At 34.9% G+C, this 21,944-nt stretch overlaps 1 pseudogene; it reads right to left on the reverse strand.

Moving 5' to 3' along the window:
• LOC140853162 (uncharacterized) overlaps window positions 1-13,289 on the reverse strand; it is a 32,646-nt pseudogene extending 19,357 nt beyond the window's left edge.
• Between the last annotated feature and the right edge of the window lie 8,655 nt (window positions 13,290-21,944).

Genomic DNA, 21,944 nt, shown 5'->3' on the forward strand with positions numbered 1-21,944 from the left:
GCTTTGGGACACTATTCCCAACAATTTTCATCTCAAGTTTATCCTAGGGTCTGTGATGCAATCAGAGAGAGAGAATGACCCTAAAGAGATAAAATCCATAAAAAGAGATAAAATGGTCTAGAGAGATAAAATAGAAAGAAAATTTAGAGAGAAAAAATGGAGAGAGAAAGTCCAATTCTAGAGAGAGAAAGACTTAAGAGAGAGATGAGAGAAACTTTCTCTCACATGTATTTATTATTATTATTTTTTTTTCTTTTTTTTTCTTTTCTTTTTCTTTTCTTTTTCTTTTTCCTTTTTCTTTTCTTTTCACGGGAGCAGAGGACCTGTGTGGTTCTCTTCTTCATGGAACAGGGGAGGTCCTTCCTCCCCTTTGTTCCCGAACTAAGGGCCTCCCTCCCAACTGACCACCACTCCGACCGGTGGAGCAGTCCTCGACGACGTCGAGAGATCGGGTCTGGTGACCGACGACGGCAAACAGTGACGGAAAGAAAAAAAACAAGGTAACATGGAGAAAACAGGGGATATTCTTTGGAATTTATTTTCAGCAAAATCGATGGCCGGCGGTGAGGTCTGGGGTTGTGAGAAGATGAGCAAGAGAGAGAAAAGGAAGGATTGGGACCTTACCTTGGTTCCGGTGGCATCTCCGGTCTTGATTTTCGGTGGGCACGGTGAAGGCAATCAACGACTCCATCGAAAGAAAAGAGGGAGAAAGAAGAGAGAGGAAGCCTGATGTTTTCATGGCTTGCTTAAGATAAAGAAGAGGGAATTTATAGATGGGATCTAGGGCTCCTAGAGTCCCAATCCCATTCTGATTCAAAGAGGGAAGACAGACTCTATCAGGAGTCCTCTTCCGTTCTCTTCTTTCTTATTATTTTTTTTTAAAATCTGGGTTATTACACTAGGTACCTGATCTAGTGGTCATGCAACTCTAGGATGCAGAAATAAGGTGTAATAAAAATTAAAATACTTGAATACGAAATTTAGAGTGCGAAAATTTAACTTGCGGAAATTTAAATTGCTGAATTTAAACTAAAGCCCTAATCAACCGGCTCTGATGCCAAATTGATGCGGAACAATCCTAAAGGAGAGAGAAAAAGAAAATCAATCCTAATGATCAAGCTATCTTCTGTTCATCAACAACAAATCACGTCCGGCTAGGAGCTCATTATTCTCAGGACAGACAGTATAGTTGCCTATACTCTGCTCAGGAGGCGTGATTGATTGATACGAGACTAAAGCAAGATCAATTTAAATGATACAGACGAATGCCATTCGAGAGATCAGTAAACAACTAGCAATAGAGAATTTCATAAATAGATAGCAGAAATTAAACATGCTCACAAGTAAAGGAAAAAAGAAATATGAATGGAACGAGAGAAAATAAAATATTGAACCCGTGAGAAAAATCCAAGAAGATGATAAGAATCCGGATCGTGGTAGTTAAGAAACTACGTTGATTAGGACTCTTAATCTTTTAACCAAACAGATCCATCGATAAAAAACTAGGTCTTTACCAACATCGGATTAAAAAAAATCAATGATCAACTATTAAGGAACGAAGGTCCTTAACAGCATATGATTTGTAGAATAAGAAATCACTCCCTCTCAGCATGATAGATGAAAATTCTGAAGGAGACAGATCTTCTCTTGACAGAATAGGCTTGCATGGGTAGATGGTGGAGTCGAATCAGAGTCGCAGGAACACTGGATCTTAAGTAGAAGGAGTAGGATAGAAAGTGGGCCTCACACCCTCCCTTTGTGGGGCGATTTTGGATCTCACACCCTCCCCCTCTCGGAGCAATTAACACAAGTATTTGTGGAGTTTGTAAAATTATTCATCGTTTTCTTCATGAAAGATACAAGGATTTATATAGGACTAAGGGTCCTTTTTCTTTAGGAATCTCTTACCTTTTACAAGGAAGAAATCAGCCCTCCATAAAAAAGTAAAGCATTATATGTGATAAAATAATCTACCATGGGAAAGAAATCAAACCTCAACAAAATAAGTAAGTAGCCAAGAACTTTTAAGAAATTCTAGGGAAGAAATGGAACTCTATGTGGGTGCTTGATGCTTGACACAACTTGGCATGAGCATGGCACACGCTGGCATGCATATTCTTCTCTTGGCATGTGGAGAGTGGTGGCTCCAAAGGTGACGTGGACAAATCCAAGTATGGCCCTATGGACCCAAAGCTAAATGCATTAAAATTTATTGACTGAAAATAAATAACTGAAGTAGAATCAATCTAATGAGACTTCTTCGATCCAAATCGAATTTAAATCATGTTGTCGATTTTTGATGGCTCTGGTGTCCGCACCACTGGATAATGTTTAAGAACAATTTGCACTCCTTGCTTACCACCCATGGCAATCAGCCCAAGTATAACCTTTTTTGTTGTGTCCATTTTAAGGCCTTAGCTAGTATGCATATTGATGATTTTTCAAGCCTTCCCAATTTGCGATCCAAAATTGATGATGAAAAGAACTTACTAATGTTTTATCAACGTCAGATGGATAAAGATACTTTGGCTTTTTCAATCACTCCTATTGTTGATATGCGGAAAGTATCATCCTATTTTTTTTCTATAAAAGATCTCTTAATTCTTGGTTCCGTGCGATCTTTTTTTTACTTGTTTTATTCAAACTCTATTATTAGAAGTTCATATATGTTCAACTATTGGAATTCCTGAAGCATGTCTAAATTGGGATACTCCAACAAAAGCGCAGTGGTCATTGTCTTAAATTCAAATGATGGTCATTTAAATTAGATCGGAAATTAATTTTGTAACTCATCGCAGAAAGAAAACAATAAAAAAAAAAACTAAAGTTTATGTGATCCATTGCTATCTGATGAGAGATGCTTCTCTTCTAAGTAGGAATTGCACATTCCAATGTTTCAAACAACTTCAAGTTTACACAGCTGGATTGACTTGCTCAACAAAGTACACTCTTGGCCTAGGAACATGGGTGTTGGCAACGGTCACTTGACAAGGGAATTTATGCAAATGATGTTTGGCCCTAGAGCTATTTGATCCATGACAATGGAATAGGAAATATATGGAGAAAACTGAGTTATGTTTCTTGGATCTCAACAACATGGCTTTTCATTTTCCCTCTTTCCAGGTTTTAAGAACTCGGTTTTGGACCCTTAAGTGGACTGTCTAAATATATTTCATTTTATTTCTGTTTTTAACAACTCAGTCATGGAGAATTAGAAATCTAGGCACACTTCTATTAGGTGTAAATATTGAATTTTATTTTAGTTGAAAAATTAGAAAATTTTATTTTTATATGGATGAATTTTGTGGACTCTAGAATTAGAATTTTTTGAGCACTCCAATATTTTATTTTTATGTGGACTCTTAGTAGGTTTTTATGTTTTTTCTATATAAACACATTGCTATATTAATTGAGAATATGTTTTTGCATTATTGAGATTTAAGAATACAGGATATTGAGTTGCCTTCTCCTCCTCCTCTATCCTCTTCTTCTTCTTCCTGTTCCCCTCTTCTTCTCCCTTTTGTCCTGCGTCACTCAGCCAAGCAAGAAAAAAAAAAACATCTAAGCATATTTCATTCTACTCATTTTTTCATAGCCCATCTAAGCAAGAAAAGAGAAAAATATATAAGCATGTTTCACTCTATTTCACTTGAATAATCCTTATAAACAAGAACAAAATTTGATAACTAAAAAACCTTCAATAAACATGATTAAATAATATCTTTTAGTTTTATAGAATATTAAACAATATTGACTTGTCAAACAAAAAAAATAGTATGTTTGGCATTATGCAGTAGTATCATGATTGATTCAAAAAGCTATTCAGAAGGTCAAGTGATGCTTGACAAGTTATATTAATTACTTGACGCAATCAAAAATTTCTTTATTTATGTAACAAAGCTTAGTAAATGTTGCGTCTGAAAAATAAATTTGCATCCAGGTCTTTTGCAGATGAGCATGCAAGAAATTCCACTTGCTTAGTGGTGAGTACTGCAGCTGATATGTTAGCATTCTTTGGTAATATTTCCCTTTCTACCTTCATAGAAATGTCCCCACCCCAGTATTAAGTAATTTGATATAGTTTTTTCTCTACTAATTTATTCTTATTTTCCTTTTACAAAACTACAAGGGCAATTCAACATAGAACAATTTGTTATCACTAATAGTATGTTGTCCACTGTGGCGGAGGGTAATTACTCTGGGAATAATCAGTTTTAGGGGGAAAAGGGAGAGTATTTCTGATAACTATGCTTTGATCTAAAGCAGGACAGAAATGGTTTCTCTATTGCTTTATATAGTATTTTGAAGTCTGAGCAATGGCACAATATGTCCATGAAAACTTCCTTAAAGGCTAGCAAATCACAAAAATGTGAAAGTTGCACATTTGAATGTACATGTATGCTAGGAAGAAGTCATTGATACAGATACAAACAAGATGAAGAAATCTATTTTATGAATACAAACAGGAAGAAAATATGGAAAAGAAGAAAGAGCTAATTTTGATTTCTGATGCAAGAATGGTCCTTTGAATCCACAGTTTACTGCTTCCAATGCTAATGCATAACCTGCACATAAGAATCAGACAAAATCAATTTGGAAGAAATTTAATAGCAATCTATGAGATAAAATAAATGTTGAAAATTTTTTTCTGAATTTTTGGTATATTTTTGGATTTCTTTCCCATTTTATTCCATATTCTATCTTGTTTTATACCCGAGGCATATAATGGATCATATGGGAGAGGGGGATGCTCCAATACTCAAAAGCCTTCTCCCCTTGGTTCCATGTTGGCCAGCGGACAAAGGAGAGGCTGCTTTATAGTTTAGTTTCTCTTTTGGCTCAGACCATGAACACCCTTGTGGGTTCACTATTTTGCATTCATAAGGCTTAATGAATGCTAGGTTATGCCATATTGATGCACAGGTTATCCATGATCCAACTTCATTCAAGTTTTACCCCTTTTATTTTATCATATTTCTGATATTTACCAAGTGCCAATGGGAGTGGATAAGCTGCATTTATCAGGAAAATTAGTCTTCTTGGGGTCATCCCAACTAGCTGCTGGGCTAGTCTTTACATACTTGTGTTTAAAAAATAAAAATTAGTTTAGTTCATAAACATAGAGATATATCTACAAGCTTAGGAAAAAAAAATTAAAGCATACAAAGTTTAATACAATAGTGGTTTTTGTGATATCCCGAATTTCAAAGCTACCCAAGGTAGGGAAAAAAAAAAAAGCAGCCAATTGGGATGACCCCACCAAATCCACCATGGATTAGGACTCCTAGGGCTACCAAAAATTTAGGAGATTCTCTATATGTATCCCTCTCCCTCCTAAGGCTCTCCACCGGCAAACATCGAGCTTCTTTCTCCTCTTTTTCTTCGGCTGCGGTACTTGTGCCCATCAGAAATTGGGGTCGGAGACACCACCGGAGGTCCAGGTAAGCTCCGCCTCTTCTTCCTTTCCTTTTCCCTTTCTCTCTATGGCCCTAGACCTCACCATTGGCTGCCAACTTCACTGGAAATCCGCTATGAAGAAGTCTCCTATTTTTTATTTTTTTCTCTTGATTTAGCTGCCGTTCGGCCCTCACCGTCGGCTACCCACTACTGGCCACCACCAGCCGCACCCCATTGCCCATTGTCAGACCTCCGATATTGCCGCCACACCTCGTCAGAGCACCAGGCCCCCCTTGTGTCCCTCCTTTGTTCGGCTAGGAAAAGAAAGAAGAAAAGAAAAGAAGAAGTAAAGAAAAGAAAAAAAAAGGAAAAAAAAAGAGAAAAAAGTGAGAAAAAGGGTTTTCTCTCTCTTTTCTCTCTATCCTCCTCTCTCTAGGGTTTTTGTCCCTCTATTCTCTCTCCATCTAATTCACGGATCCTCGTATGAACTTGAGATGATGTATCCAAAGAAGTCAGGAACTGCTTTAACATCCGTGCAAGATGTCGGACCCCACCCTAGTCATGTCGAATATCTTTGAAATCCTTATTGATTAACCATATGATTGATCTTGGCTTTGATTCCAATCTATGCCTCATGATTTCTTGATCGAGTCACCTAGATTTGATCCTCGTCTAGAAGATCCTGAATTATCCCAGCATCCAAACTATTTGTCGAACTGACCACTCAATCTACAATCTTCTTTCTTTATGATTGAATTAATAAATAGAAATGGATGATGCTTTTAATATGTTAAATAGTTTTGATAAATTCATCTATCAAAGTTAGAAGGGCTAGGAGGAAAAAAGGTAAGTAATTCCAACACTTCTTACTTGCTTTTGAAATTATCGATTATTTTATTATGAAAAAAATTATTTTGTATTTTCATAAAATAAAGATCAAATATATGTACTGTGAAATTTATGATTCAAAGTAAAATAGTGATTTATGAATATTTTAATATGAATAACTTTTTATGAAATATGAACTCCATATTTATGAAATGTATGCTTTGTTATGAAAAGAATGATTTTATGATTATTTTATTGTTAAAAATTATTTTTGGATCATAAATTTTATGTAATTGTCTAGTATCTTATTTATACATGATCAAAGAAAATGTGACTTGATGAAATATGATTTAAGAATGTTTATTTTAAGGAACAAGAAAAAAGACTCTCAGATAGCTATGTTTGATCCTGCCAGTGGGTAATAATAATTGGCATATGATCCTGTAAGTAATAGTAATGGGCAAATGATCCTGTCAATGGATAATAGTAGTTGGTATATGACCCTACCAACGGATAATAGTAGTTGGTATACGACCTTGCCAATGGGTAATAGTAGTTGGTACATAATTATGGTCCTGTCACAGATATAATAGTGATCTTAGCATTTAATCTGAGAGAATTATTAAGAAGCATAATATGACAAAAGGACAAATGATTTTATTGATAAAGTTAACATGATTTATAAATTTATAATTGATAGTAAAATAACATTAGAAACTATGTTTATGAAAATTTCACGATTTATACATATGCAAAAGCATCATTGATTTATGATGTATTGTTATTATGAAAGTTTTATGTTTAAATGATAATCCTCTCTAAATGATTTATTGATGCATGTATAAACTTATGCTTGATCCTGGTAAGATAGTGTAAGGTTTACTTACTGAGCTGGTGTAGCTCATTTCTTTTTTTTTTTTCTTTTTCTGTCCAAACGAATAAGGTTAGAAATAAAGGATAATCCAGGCTAGAGAGTCCATGCTAGCGAGCTTGGAGATTTTGCAGCTGAATTTTAACTTATATGATGATTATGGATTTATTGATAAATTTTGAGATATGGATTTAGTACTTAATTTTAGATTTAGGTGCTCTGCACCAATTTTGGTTTAATTACTTGATGAATAATGGAATTGAATCTTTTATTATATTCTATTTATGAAGGATTTTAGTTGATTATGATTGATAGGCTTCATGTTATCGAGGGCGATACCCCTTGATAGCATAGCCGTATTATGTTTCAGATTTGGGGTGTGATATTTTATGGTATCAGAGCAACAGGTTTGATCATGGGTAGACTTAAAGTCTAGCAATGAGTAGATAGATCTCGTTTAGTTAGATCATATTTAATTAAATAAAAATAGATAATTTTTTTTAGAGTCTTTGTTGCTTATTTAAGGAAGCTAATTAATGCTAGTATTTTTGATAGGTGATGATGAGCAACAGAAGGGATGAAGTCCTAGCAAACTGTGCCACTAGGAAGAGAAGAGCAAGAAGGATTATAAGAAAAAATGCCAGCCAATTGGTTGAGTAGGCCCCTAATGCACTGACCATTCAGGCAGACATTGTTGGAGTATGCCAAGTGGTGGCCCAACTTATTCAACAACAGTAGACACAAGTCGCTCCTCAACCTGCACTATCTTTAAGATCATATTATGAGAGGTTTAGAAGGCTTAATCCACCACTGTTTAAGGGTGGACCTGATCATCTGGTTACAGAGATATGGATTCGAAAAATGAAAAAGATGTTTGATGCACTACAGTATCTTAAGGATATGAAAGTTAGGTTAGCCATTCCTATGCTAAAAAGGAAACGTTGAGTTTTAGTGGACCACAATAAAAGCTACATATGAAAATAATGATAATCAGTTGACATGGAAGGAGTTCAAAAAGAGATTTTATGGTCAGTATTTTTTCGAGTCAGTGAGATTAGTGAAAGAAAATGAGTTCTTTAATTTGAGGCAAAAAGATGATATGATAGTACTGGAGTATGCAAACAAATTCAATGAGTTAGGTCGATTTTGTCCCCAGCTTATAGAGTCAGAAAGAAGCAAAGCAAATAGATTTGAGCATGGTCTAGGATATAAAATTCTGTCTCGTTTGTCCTCTCATCTTTTTAATGGCTATAAGGATGTACTAGAACGAGCTTTGAAAGTTGAATCAAATATTAAAAGATTGAAACAAGAAAGGAAAAATAGGAAGAGGTCTAGACCAATTGGGACTTGGAGTGACCAACATGACAACTTAGAGAACCACTCTAATAAGAAGAAAGAAACCTAGACTTGTGAGTACTGTGGTAGAAATCATAGTAGGCCTTGCTATAAGAAACTCGGAATGTGCTTTGAGTATGGCAAGAAGGGACATTTGGCATGGGATTGTCTTAATAAAAAGAATGACTCTAAGTCTACCAAACTCACTGCTCGGAATCAAAAGGAGAATGCACGAGTATTTGCTTTGACTGAGCAGGATGCCAATGCAGGTGATCAAGTCATTATAGATACGATTCTAGTCTACTCGTAGATGCCCATATGTTGTTTCATTATAATTTTTTTATTCTTTTTTGTCTTCTAAGTTTAGCTACATATTCAAAGAATTGAATAAGTTACTATATGTAATCTCTTCACTTAAGAAAAGTTATTCTCATCTGTGCTTTATTTAAGAATTGTATCATAAGAAAACTAAGATTGATGGAAACTGATCTAAAGTACGATAAAGATGATATGAAAATAAAGTATGCTCACTTATTTGAAAATAAAGATATGACAAGTTTCGAGGACGAAATTTTTTTTAAAGGGTATAGAATGTGATATCTCGAATCTCAAAGCTACCTATGATTGGAAAAAAAAAGCTGAAGACTCCCCAAGGGAGTCTTCTTCTCCACTGAATCTACCATGGATTAGGACTGCTAGGGCTATCAAAACCTTAGGAGATTCTCTATATGTATCCCTCTCCCCCTTAAGGCTCTCCACTGGCAAACATCAAGCTTCTCCTCTTTTTCTCCTGGTGAAGCCGCGGCAGCCCATAGTTGTGCCCATCGGAAATCGGGGTCGAAGATGCCACCGGAGCTTGAGGTAAGTTCCGACTCTTCTTTTTCTCCCTCTTCTCTTTCTCCCCATGGCCCCAGACCTCACCATCGGCTGCCGACATCACCGAAAATCCATCATGAAGAAGTCTCCTATTTTTGATTTTTTTCCTTTGATTTGGCCGCCATTCAACCCTCGTCGCCTGTCATGTCCCAAATCCGAGAAATAACGTGACCATACTACCGAGGGATGAGTTCCACGATAACACGAAGCTAATCAATCATAATCAGCTAAAATCCATCAAAAATAAGTTATAATAAAAGATTCAATTCCGTTATTCATCAAGTAAATAAACCAATAATGGTTCAAAGTGAATAAATCCAAAAGATAATATCAAATCTATATTCAAAATTCATTAGTAGTTGATTACAAGTCTATAATAATCCTATAAATTCAATTTCAACTGCAAATCTTCATGCTCACTGGCATAGACCCTCCAACTTAGATCATCCTTGCTTCCTAACCTTATTTGTCTGGATAGAAAAAGAAAAAGAAAAAGATATGAGCTACACCAGCTCAGTAAGTAAACTTTACATTATCTTATCCAGATCAAACATAAGTTTATACATGCATCAATAAATCATTTAGAAAAGATGATTATCATTGAAATATAAAATTTTTATAATAACAATATATCATAAATCAATTATGCTCTTGTATATGCATAAATCATTCAATTTACATAAACATTGTTTTCAATGCATAGCATAAATAAATTCATAAATTATGTCAACTTCGTATATAAAGTCATAAATCATTTGTCATTCTTTTCATATCATGATTTTTAATAATTCTCTTAGACTAAATGCTAAGATCACTATTATATCCATGATAGGGCCATAATCATGTACCAACTACTATTACCCATTGACAGGCTCGTATACCAACTACTATTATCTGTTGGCAGGGTCGTATGTCAATTATTATTATCCATTGGCAGGGTTATATGTCAATTACTATTATCCATTGGCAGGGTTATACATAGCTATCTAAGAGCCTTTTTTCATATTTCTTAAAATAAGTATTCTTAAATCATATTTCATCAAGTCACATTTTCTTAGATCATGCATAAATAAGATACTAAATAATTTCATAAAGTTCATAATCTATAAATAATATTTAACAATAAAACAATTATGAAATCATTTATTTTATAATAAGGCATACATTTTATAAATAATGGAGTTTATATTTCATAAAAAATCATTCATATTAAAATATTCATAAATCAATATTTTATGATAAATCATGAATTTCACAATGCATATGCTCGATCCTTATTTTATAAAAATATAGAATAATTTTTTTCATAATAAAAAGTCAATAATTTCAAAAGTAAGTAAGAAGTATCAGAATTACTTATCTTTTTCATCCTAGTCCTTCAAACTTTGATAGATAAATTTATCAAACCTATTTAACATATTAAAAATATCATTAATTTTTATTTATTAATTCAATCATAAAGAAAGAATATTATAAATCGGATGGTCAGTTCAACTTGCAGTCCAGATGCTAGGATAATTCAGGATCTTCCTAATCAAAGATCAGATGTAGGTGACTCGATCAAAGAAATCATGAGGTATGGATTGGAATCAAGGTCAAAATCAATTATATGGTTATCGACAGGGATTTTAAGGGCATTCGACATGATCGGGGTGCGATGCGACATCTTGCATGGATATTAAAGCAATTTCAGACTTCTTTGGGTACATCATCTCAAGTTCATACAAGGATCCATGAATTAGATAGAGAGAGAATAGAGAGAAAAACTCTAGAGAGACAAAGAGAAGAAAAATAAGAGAGGAAAGAGAAAATCTTTTTTTTCTCTTTTTCTTTTCTTTTTTCTTTTCTTCTTCTTGCTTTTCTTTTCTTCTCTTGGTCAAACAGGGAGGAATATGGGTGGGGGCTGGTGGTTATTGGTTGGAAGACCAGCAATGGATAGCAGCAGCAAGCGATCGATGACGATGGGACAGAGGACTGCCGACGGTGAGGATCAGCCGGCGAAGAAAATCATGGGAAAATCATGAAAAATAGAGGATCAGCCCCTTTTCAATTTTTCTCCACTCATCGGCCGATCACCGATGGTTAAGACCTTCGGAGAAGGTAGTAGGTAGGTGGGGCCACGACCCATGGGGTGTGAAAGCATGGGCGGTGGTGCTAGCCGAAAAAGGGAGGGAGAAGGTTCGTTCAAAATAGAGAAAAACAAGGGTTCTTCTTTTTGTGGATTTTTCGGCAAATCCGACGGCCGGCAAGGGTGCACGATGCCGTGGAAAGGAGGAGAAGGAAGAGAGGAAGGAGGGTTGGGGCTTACCTTCGTCACCGGTTAGGTCTTCGGCGAGGATTTGAGACGAACACGATAAGGGTGTCCACGGCTTCAACGAGAAAAATCGAAAAAAATAAGAGGAGAGATCTGGTGCTCATCATGGCTAGCCTTAGAGGAGAGGAGAGAAAATTTTTATAGGACAGAGGGGAGGCCGAATCCTTCCTGAAGTCGACTTCCTCTCCAATGAGGTCATGCGGAAGAAGACTTCCAGCGGGAGTCTTCAACGTTTTTTTCTTTTTTTTATTTTTTTTTCATGCCCTAAGATTCGTGTAAGTTATTTTAGGGCTGGCTATCATATTCTACCCCCCTTAAAAATAGTTTCGTCCTCGAAACTTGATATACCTTCATTTTCAAATAAGTGAGGATACTTTATCTTCATATTATCTTTATCATACTTTAGATCAGTTTCTGTCAATCCTAGTTTTCTTATGACGTAATTCTTAAATAAGACATCAATGAAAATAACTTTTCTTAAGTGAAGGGATAATATATAATGGCTTATTCAATTCTCTAAATATATAATTAACTTAATAGACACAAAAGAATAATAAAAAAAATTATAATCAAACAATATATGGGCATCTATGGGTTGACTAGAATCGTACCTGTAATGACTTGATCATCTATATTGGCATCCTGCTCAATCAAAGCAAATACTCGTGCATTCTCTTTTTGATTTTGATCAGTGAATTTGGTGGACTTAGAGTCATTTTTTTTATTAAGATAATCTCATGCCAAATGTTCTTTCTTGCCGCACTCAAAGCACATTCCGAGTTTCTTATAATAAGGCCCACTATGATTTCTACCACGATACTCACAAGTCTTGGTTCCTTTCTTCTTATTAGAGTGGTTCTCTAAATTGTCATGTTGGTCATTCTGAGCCCCAGTTGGTCTAGACCTCTTCCTATTTTTTCTTTTTTGGTTCAATCTTTTAATATCTGATTCAACTTTCAAAGCTTATTCTAGTACATCCTTATAGCCATTAAAAAGATGAGAAGACAAATGAGAGCGAATTTTATATCCTAGACCATGCTCAAATCTATTTGCTTTGCTTTTTTTAGACTCTATTAGTTGGGGGCAAAATCGATCTAACTCATTGAATTTGTTTGCATACTCCAATACTGTCATATCATCTTTTTGCCTCAAATTCAAGAACTCATTTTCTTTCACTAATCTCACTAACTCAAAAAAATACTGATCATAAAATCTCTTTTTGATCTCCTCCCATGTCAATTGATTATCATTATTTTTATATGCAGTCTTTATTGCAGTCCACCAAAATTCGGCATTTCTTTTTAGCGTAGGAATGGCTAACCTAACCTTCACATGTTCAGGATGCTGTAGTGAATCAAACATCTTTTCCATTTCTCGAACCCATGTCTCTGCAACCAGAGGATCAGATCCACTCTCAAATAGTGATGGATTAGGCTTTCTAGATCTCTCATAATATGACTCTAAAGAAAGTACAGGTTGAGGAGCGACTTGTGTCTGCTGTTGTTGAAAAGCTGGGCCACTACTTGGCACTCCAGTAATGTCTGCTTGAGTGACCTGTGTATTAGGGGTCTGCTCAATCAATTGGCTGGCATTTTTTCTTGTAGTCCTTCTTGCTCCTCTCTTTCTATTGGCAGGATTCGTTGAGACTTCATTTTCTCTATTGTTCATTGTCACCTAGATAAAAAAATATCAGCATTAATTAACTTCCTTAAATAAGTAACAGAAACTCTAAGAAAAACTTGTCTATTTTTATTTAGTTAAACATGATCTAGCTAAATGAGACTTATCTACCCATTGCTAGACTTTAAGTCTACCGATGATCAAATCTATTGCTCTGATACTATAAAACGTCACACCTCAAATCCGGAACATAACACGACCACGCTATCGAGGGATGAGGTCCACAATAACACGAAGCCAATCAATTATAATCAGCTAAAATCTATCAAAAATAAGTTATAATAAAAGATTTAATTCTGTTATTTATCAAGTAAATAAATCAGTATTGGTTCAGAGTGAATAAATCCAAAAGATGATACCAAATCTATGTTCAAAATTCATTATAAATTCAATTTCAACTGTAAATCTCCATGCTCATTGGTGTAGACCCTCCAACCTAGATCATCCTTGCTTCCTGACCTTATTTGTCTGGACAGAAAAAGAAAAAGATAAAGATATGAGTTACATCAGCTCAGTAAGTAAATCTTACACTATCTTACCCAGATCAAGCATAAGTTTATACATGCATCAATAAATCATTTAGAGAAGATGATTATTATTGAAACATAATTTTTTATAATAACAATATATCATAAATCAATGATGCTTTTGCATATGCATAAATCATGCAATTTACATAAATATAGTTTTCAATGCGTAGCATAAATAAATTCATAAATTATGTTAACTTCGTATATAAAGATATAAATCATTTGTCATTCTTTTCATATCATAATTTTTAATAATTCTCTCAGACTAAATACTAAGGTCACTATCATATCCGTGACAGGATCATAATTATGTACCAACTACTATTACCCATTGGCAAGGTCGTATACCAACTACTATTATTCGTTTGTAGGGTCATATGACAATTACTATTATCCACTGGCAGGGTCATATGCCAAGTACTATTATCTACTGGTAAGGTCGTATATAGCTATCTGAGAGTATTTTTTCATATTTCTTAAAATAAGCATTCTTAAATCATATTTCATCAAGTCACATTTTCTTAGATCATGCATAAATAAGACACTAAATAATTTCATAAAGTTCATAATCCATAAATAATCTTTAACAGTAAAATAATCGTGAAATCATTCTTTTTATAACAAGACATACGTTTTATAAATATGGAGTTCATATTTTATAAAAAGTTATTTATATTAAAATATTTATAAATCATTATTTTATGATAAATCATGAATTTCATAATGCATATGCTCGATCCTTATTTTATAAAAATATAGAATAATTTTTTTCATGATAAAATAGTTAATAATTTCAAAATTAAGTAAAAAGTATTGGGATTACTTATCTTTTTCATCCTAGTCTTTCAAACTTTGATAGATGAATTTATCAAACCTATTTAACATATTAAAAGTATCATTAATTTTTATTTATTAATTTAATCATAAAGAAAGAATACTGTAGATCAGGTGGTCAGTTCAACTGACAGTTTGGATGCTGAGATAATTCAGAAACTTCCTAACCAAGGATCAGATGTAGGTGACTCGATCAAAGAAATCATGAGGCATGGATTGGAATCAAGGTCAAGATCAATCATATGGTTAGTCGATAGGAATTTTAAGGGCATTCGACATGACTAGGTTGGGATCCGACATCTTGCACGGATATTAAAGCAGTTTCAAACTTTTTTGGGTACATCATCTCAAGTTCATATGAGGGTCCATGAATCAGATGGAGAGAGAATAGATGGAGAAAAATCTTAGAGAGAGAAGGAGAGGAAAAACAAGAGAGGAGAGAGAAATTTTTTTTCTCTCTTTTTCTTTTCTTTTCTTTTTTCTTTTCTTCTTTTTCTTCCTTTTCTTTTCTTCTCTTGGTCGAACAAGGAGGAATACGGGTGGGGGCTGGTGGTTCTTGGCCGGAAGACTAGCAACGGGCAGCAGCAGCAGGCGACCGATGATGATGGGATAGAGAACAGCCGGCAGTGAGGATCGGCCAGCGAAGAAAATCATGGGAAAATCATGAAAAATAGGGGATCCGCCTCTTTTTAATTTTTCTCCACTCATCGGCAGATCACTGACAGTCAAAACCTTCGGAGAAGGTAGTAGGTACATGGGGGTCACGACCCATGGGGTGCGGCACCATGGGCGGCGGCGTTGGTGGCTGAAAAAGGGAGGGAGAAGGCTCGTTCAAAATAAAGAAAAACAGGGGTTCTTCTTTTTGTGGATTTTTAGGTAAATCCGACGGCAGACGGGGGTGTACGATACCATGGAAAGGAGGGAAAAGAAGAGAGGAAGGAGGGCCGGGGCTTACCTCTATCACCAGTGAGGTCTCCGACGAGGATTTGAGATGAACATGATAAGGGCGTCCGCGGTTTCAACAAAAAAAATCGAGAAAAACAAGAGGGAAGATCCGGTGCTCGTCGTGGCCAGCTTTAGAGGAGAGGAGAGGGGATTTTTATAGGGCAGAGGGGAGGTCGAATTCTTTCTGGATTCGACTTCCTCTCCGATGATGTCCCACGGAAGAAGACTCCCAGCGGGAGTCTTCAATGTTTTCCTCTTTTTTTCGTGTTTTCCTTTTCATGCCCTAAGATTCATGTAAGGGGGGGGGGTGGGATTTTAGGGTTGGCTATCACACCGTCGGCCACCCACTGCTAGCCACCGTAGCCCACACCCCACTGCCCATTGTCGGACCTTCGGTATTGCCGCCACACCTCGTCGGAGCACTAGGCCCCCCCTCTGTTCAGCCAGGAAAAGAAAGAAGAAAAGAAAAGAAAGAAGAAGAAGAAGAAAAGAAAAGAAAAAAAAAAGAGAGAAAGGGTTTTCTCTCTCTTTTTTCTTTCTCCTTCTCTTTCTAGGGTTTTTCTTCCTCTATTCTCTCTCCATCTGATTCACGGATCCTCGTATGAACTTGAGATAATGAATCCAAAGAAGCTTGAAACTGCTTTAATATCCATGCAAGATGTCGGACCCCATTTTGGTCATGTTGAATACCTTTGAAATCCCTATTGATTAACCATATGATTGATCTTGGCCTTTATTCTAATCCATGCCTCATGGTTTCTTAATCGAGTCACCTAGATTTGACTCTCGTCTAGAAGATCCTGAATTATCCCAGCATCCGAACTATTTGTCGAACTAACCACCCGATCTACAGTTTTTTTTTTGTGATTGAATTAATAAATAGAAATTAGTGATGCTTTTAATATGTTAAATAGGTTTGATAAATTTCTCTATCAAAGTTTGAAGGGTTAGGACGAAAAAGATAAATAACTTTGATACTTCTTACTTGCTTTTGAAATTATCGACTATTTTATCATGAAATAATTATTCTATATTTTCATAAAATAAGGATCAAGTATATGCATTGTGAAATTTATGATTCATGGTAAAATAGTGATTTATGAATATTTTAATATGAATGATTTTTTATGAAATATGAACTCCATATTTATGAAATATATGCCTTGTTATGAAAAGAATGATTTTACGATTATTTTACTGTTAAAAATTATTTTTGAATCATGAATTTTATGAAATTATGTAGTTTCTTATTTATGCATGATCTAAGAAAATGTAACTTGATGAAATATGATTTAAGAATACTTATTTTAAGAAACATGAAAAAAAGTTCTCAGATAGCTACATACAACCCTGCCAGTAGATAACAGTAATTGACATACGACCCTATCAGTGGGTAATAGTAATTGGCAAATGACCATGCCAATGGATAATAGTAGTTGATATACGATCCTACCAATGGATAATAGTAGTTGGTATATGACCTTGCCAACGGGTAATAATAGTTGGTACATGATTATGACCCTATCATGGGTATAATAGTAACCTTAGCATTTAATCTGAGAGAATTATTCAGAAGCATGATATGATAAAAAGACAAATGGTTTATGACTTTATTGATAAAGTTAAAATGATTTATAAATTTATAATTGATGGTAAAATAACATCAGAAACTAAGTTTATGAAAGTTTCATGATTTATGCGTATGCAAGAGCATCATTGATTTATGATGTATTGTTATTATAAAAATTTTATATTTCAATAATAATCATCTTCTTTAAATAATTTATTGATGCATGTATAAACTTATGCTTGATCTGAATAAGATAGTGTAAGGTTTACTTACTGAACTGATGTAGCTCATATCTTTTTCTTTTTTTTTTCTATCCAGATGAATAAGGTTAGGAACGAAGGATGATCCAGGCTTGAGGGCCCATGCTAGCGAGCTTGGAGATTTTGCAGCTAAATTTTAACTTATAGGATGATTATGGACTTGTAATGAACTATTGATGAATTTTGAGATATGGATTTGGTACTTAATTTTAGATTTAGGTGCTTTGAATCAATTTTGATTTAATTACTTGATGAATAATGGAATTGAATCTTTTATTATATTCTATTTGTGAAGGATTTTAGTTGATTATGATTGATAAGCTTCGTCTTATCGAGAATGGTACTCTTTGATAGCATGACCGTATTATGTTCTGGATTTGGGGCGTGATAGTTTTACTATCATTTAGGCCTATTTCAATTGACACATTAATGCACAAATATATATCGATGATCCAAAACACTATTTTCAATAAATTAGGTTAATACAAAAGCAAGTGCACGAAGTGATACATAATTTCCATAAAGTTGGAAATAAATAACAAAAAACATGAAAATTTTACTAAGGTGTTTAGGCAGTAATCAGAATGAAAACAGGAGTTATAACTTGCTTGCTCACTTGATATTGTTGAGGGAAACCAGATCCTGCACAACAGATAGCCCTAGCTTCCCTGCCTGATATCAAATCCACTCAAAAGGATGGTCCTAGGTCAACCTTCCTAGGCCCATGTGTGCCACTGTAGCATCCTCTATGCACTCAACCAGCTAAGGGGTTATCTAACTGTTTGGGCTCTGGCTGAAACTAGGATAGGTCCAAGCACCACCTAGGTAGCCCAGGTATCTGCATTCTAAAACAATTAATATATACCTGCATCAAGAATTATTGAAATTGTCATCCTTGTTAAGATTGTAAAGGAATTTAGCATGCACATAACCTGCTAGGTGGCCACATCTGTCTTAGGTGGAGAGAAGGAGGGGAAGATAAAAGAAAGAAGGAAGAAAAATATGAGATTAAAAACAGAAAAAAAGAAAAGGAAGAAAAAAAGAGAATGAAATAAGGGAATTAGAAGAGGAAAAAGAACAGGGAGAGGAAAAGAATAGAAAAAGAGCAATATAGGCATATTAATTGAAGAGGTAGAAAATGGAGAAAGGGAGGTAAATAAGAATATAATAAGGGAAAAGACAAGGGAAAATGAGAAGGAAAGAAAGGAATGAACAACTTATTGACAATGATTTGGTGATGATCAGTTAGCAATGATTATATACTCTCTCTCATCTCTTGGCCTCATAATTATGTTGTGTTAATGAAAATAATTTACAATGTAACATGTCCAACTTATAATACGTATCATTTAAGATAGATAGTATAGGATATAGCAGAAAGCCTACATGCTACATGTTAGACATACCCATGTCTATTACAGCAAGTATTCTATGATTTTTAAATTAGTTATGTGAATCCTTATTTATTGCTGGTTCTCATTAGGGCCTACATCCATAGGCTTAACCTTAACTTGAGTTTTTTCATCAAATGCATTTGACCATACTCATCTATGTATGATTCACAAGTTTAAAATCTTTAGCCAACCGTTCTCAAATTTGAGCAAGAGAGGTTCTTGCATCAAGACCTACAGGTAAAGTTGGGAAGTACAAAACTTGATGTGGTTATTTATGGAGCCACCCTCTAGGCCTGCCTTAGAAAAGTCTACACAGATAAGAGGCAAGATTTTATTCATGTACGTATGTGAACAAACATGCATAGCTTATCTATTAACTTTTGATATATGTTCATATATGCATACATAATTTGATACGTAGACCTAACTACATTCGAGATTACTACATCTACGATATCGAAATAGGCTGAGTGGTCTTTGCCAAGTCAGCAAAACTACCTCGTGGCCTAGCAGGATCATAGCCACTTTGGTGAGACTCATCCTTGTTAAAGGTGGTGTATTAATGTTACTATTTTAAAGAATAGACCCCTTTAAGTTCTTACATATACCAGCTCTCAATAAGCTCCAATAGCAGGAAAAATTGCAAAATTTGATTCTTGTTGTACCTATAATCATTCAGCCAACTATTTCAAGGAATTATAGATTAAGTTGAATTAATCCAATTATCTGATGAGAGTAGATGCAGAGGCAGACTGTGTACTTGGAGCACATAATGTTTTAGGTAGCTTTGTATGTAATCAATATGCATAGCTATCTTTAAGCATGTCAGATTTTTTCATTTATCCTCTGTACATTTTGCATCCACTGGATGGTATTGAAAATACTGCCAATCAAGGTGCCAAATCAAATGAATGACACCTTTGCTGTGTACAAACGCAAAATTGCATTATGCCTTATTATCCTTTTTCTAATCAGTTTTTATCCAATTGTATTCTCCAAAATGTTCTCTTAGAAAGTTCACTAAATCCTTTTTTTCTCCTTTACTCTCCCCCTACTCATGCTGTCAATTTAAAAAAGAGGAAGAAGAAGAAGAACAGCAACAACAACAGCAATAACAATAATATAATCTGTGCCCTTAAATGCACATAGCAGGCCCCGTCATTGAGATCATATGTGGCCAACAAGGTACATGTCTAAAAAATTATGTATGGCTTTCTCCCAATTTAGTTCTGTGTCTACTACCCCTTAGCATTGCTGTGTGTTGATCTTTTTATTTCTGTTAATGCTATGTGTCAGCTTATACTGTAGTCCCATCCTTCATGTCCAATATGTTAATCAATAGAATAATGTAGTTCCTTTTTCTTTTCTTTTTTTTCTTTTGGGAAAATTGATGACATCCAAATCTTATCGGTTCTTCATTCTTTCATGGTGACTGCAGTTGCATCAGGACCTATGAAGTTGAGACCACATAATTTAAAGTGACCACTTGCAGGGAGAGTGCATGTTATTCCAAAGTCTGCTATGGAGCCAAAAAGCCATGATTTATTCTGCTGGAAGGATTGGAATGGATTGCGTTACAGCTGTAGAACAGTAGAAGCACCATGTGAGAAATGCAGTTATTGTAGCCTGCTAGATGAGCTGGTTGGTCTAGGTTGTCGTTTTAGCAGGTTTAAATCATTTGGTAATCTATAATCTTGGTGCAAACTAGAAAAAGGTTTAGCACTTTGTGGACAGGGAGATGGTAATTTGGGCTTGACAACCAGGCCGTCTTGACATTTTTAAACCTAGAGCTAAATGAAAAATGGGATCTTTCTATTAAAATTAACATATTTTAAATATTAATTATTATTGAAAATTAATCTACGTGCAATAATTTCTATAGATATATTCGTTAGCAGTGTATAAATCCATCTTTAACTATTTTTATTTTTTTGTTATATTGTAGAAAGCTATCCTTGCACCTATTGGAACATATACAAGGTCTAGGCTGGGCGGTGCCAGTTGACTGCCCAGGCCGCCTGCTGACACATATATTTACTGTGCCACAGCAACATGCCATGATGGCCAATCAGCAACCCTGTTCGGCTGGTCGGATGCAGACTTCATGCTTTCTTATCTTGTGCCAATCATGGATCCGCTCCCTTCTGAGGTTGATGGATTTGCTGAGCTATCAATGCTGTACAATCAAAGGGTTGCTTTTGTTTTTGTTTTTCTTTCTTCTTTTGTGTGTGGTGTTTATGGTTCCTTTTTTTTTTGGGGTGTGTGTGTGTATCTCTGTTTTTTTTTGGGTGGAGGTGAGGTGGGGTGGGGTGGGTGGAGGGGGTTAGTTTTCATGATAAGATATGCTTTTATTCTCCCCATTAACTCTTCATATTTATGTTTGGTACAATCAGTCAAATGAAATGAATGATCTTTTTGTGTCATTGGATTTTTTTTTTTAATCGAAGTTCCACCTTTTTATTAAAGGTGTGAAATTCTGGCAAAATTGATTCACTTAAATCAATTGAACTGAAACCTCCAATCCATTCTTATGAACAAATTTGGCCGAGGAAAGATGGTCCAAATAAGGTAGTAGTCTCAAGGAGGACATTTATGATGATGCCAAGAAGAGGCAGTATAAATCTATATCTTAGTTGAGTCTAACAACTATATTGTACTGAAGCTTGAATATATAAAAAACTTGCTTAGATCATCACTCTTATCTTTCTTAACCAGAAAAGTACACCTCGAAGTAGTTTGTTGGATAAAATCTACATTATTGCATAATGCTAGATGATTTGAAATAGTTAATTTACATATATTACAAATAACAGGAAGTATACTTGAAAAGGTGGCAATCTTGCATGCCTGGTCTTATCATTGTCTATGAAAGTCATATTAGACTTTGCAGAAGGATAGACTTCCTTAGAATCAAAGGTTGTCAGCCCTATGTTTTTTTCATAGTTTAAATTATTGCATGTAGGACCAATTGTTACCCTGTCAACTTCTCTGTCCTAAAAGTGTAGTGTCATTTTCAAGATTAAGGGACTGTATCTTTGGATGGGTAGAGGGATCATGTGATAGCAAGGATAGCATCCACACTTTTAGAGGCTGATAGGTGGGGATAAGTT

Source organism: Elaeis guineensis, chromosome 13, assembly GCF_000442705.2.
Source record: "Elaeis guineensis isolate ETL-2024a chromosome 13, EG11, whole genome shotgun sequence".
Classification (NCBI taxonomy): Eukaryota; Viridiplantae; Streptophyta; class Magnoliopsida; order Arecales; family Arecaceae; genus Elaeis; species Elaeis guineensis.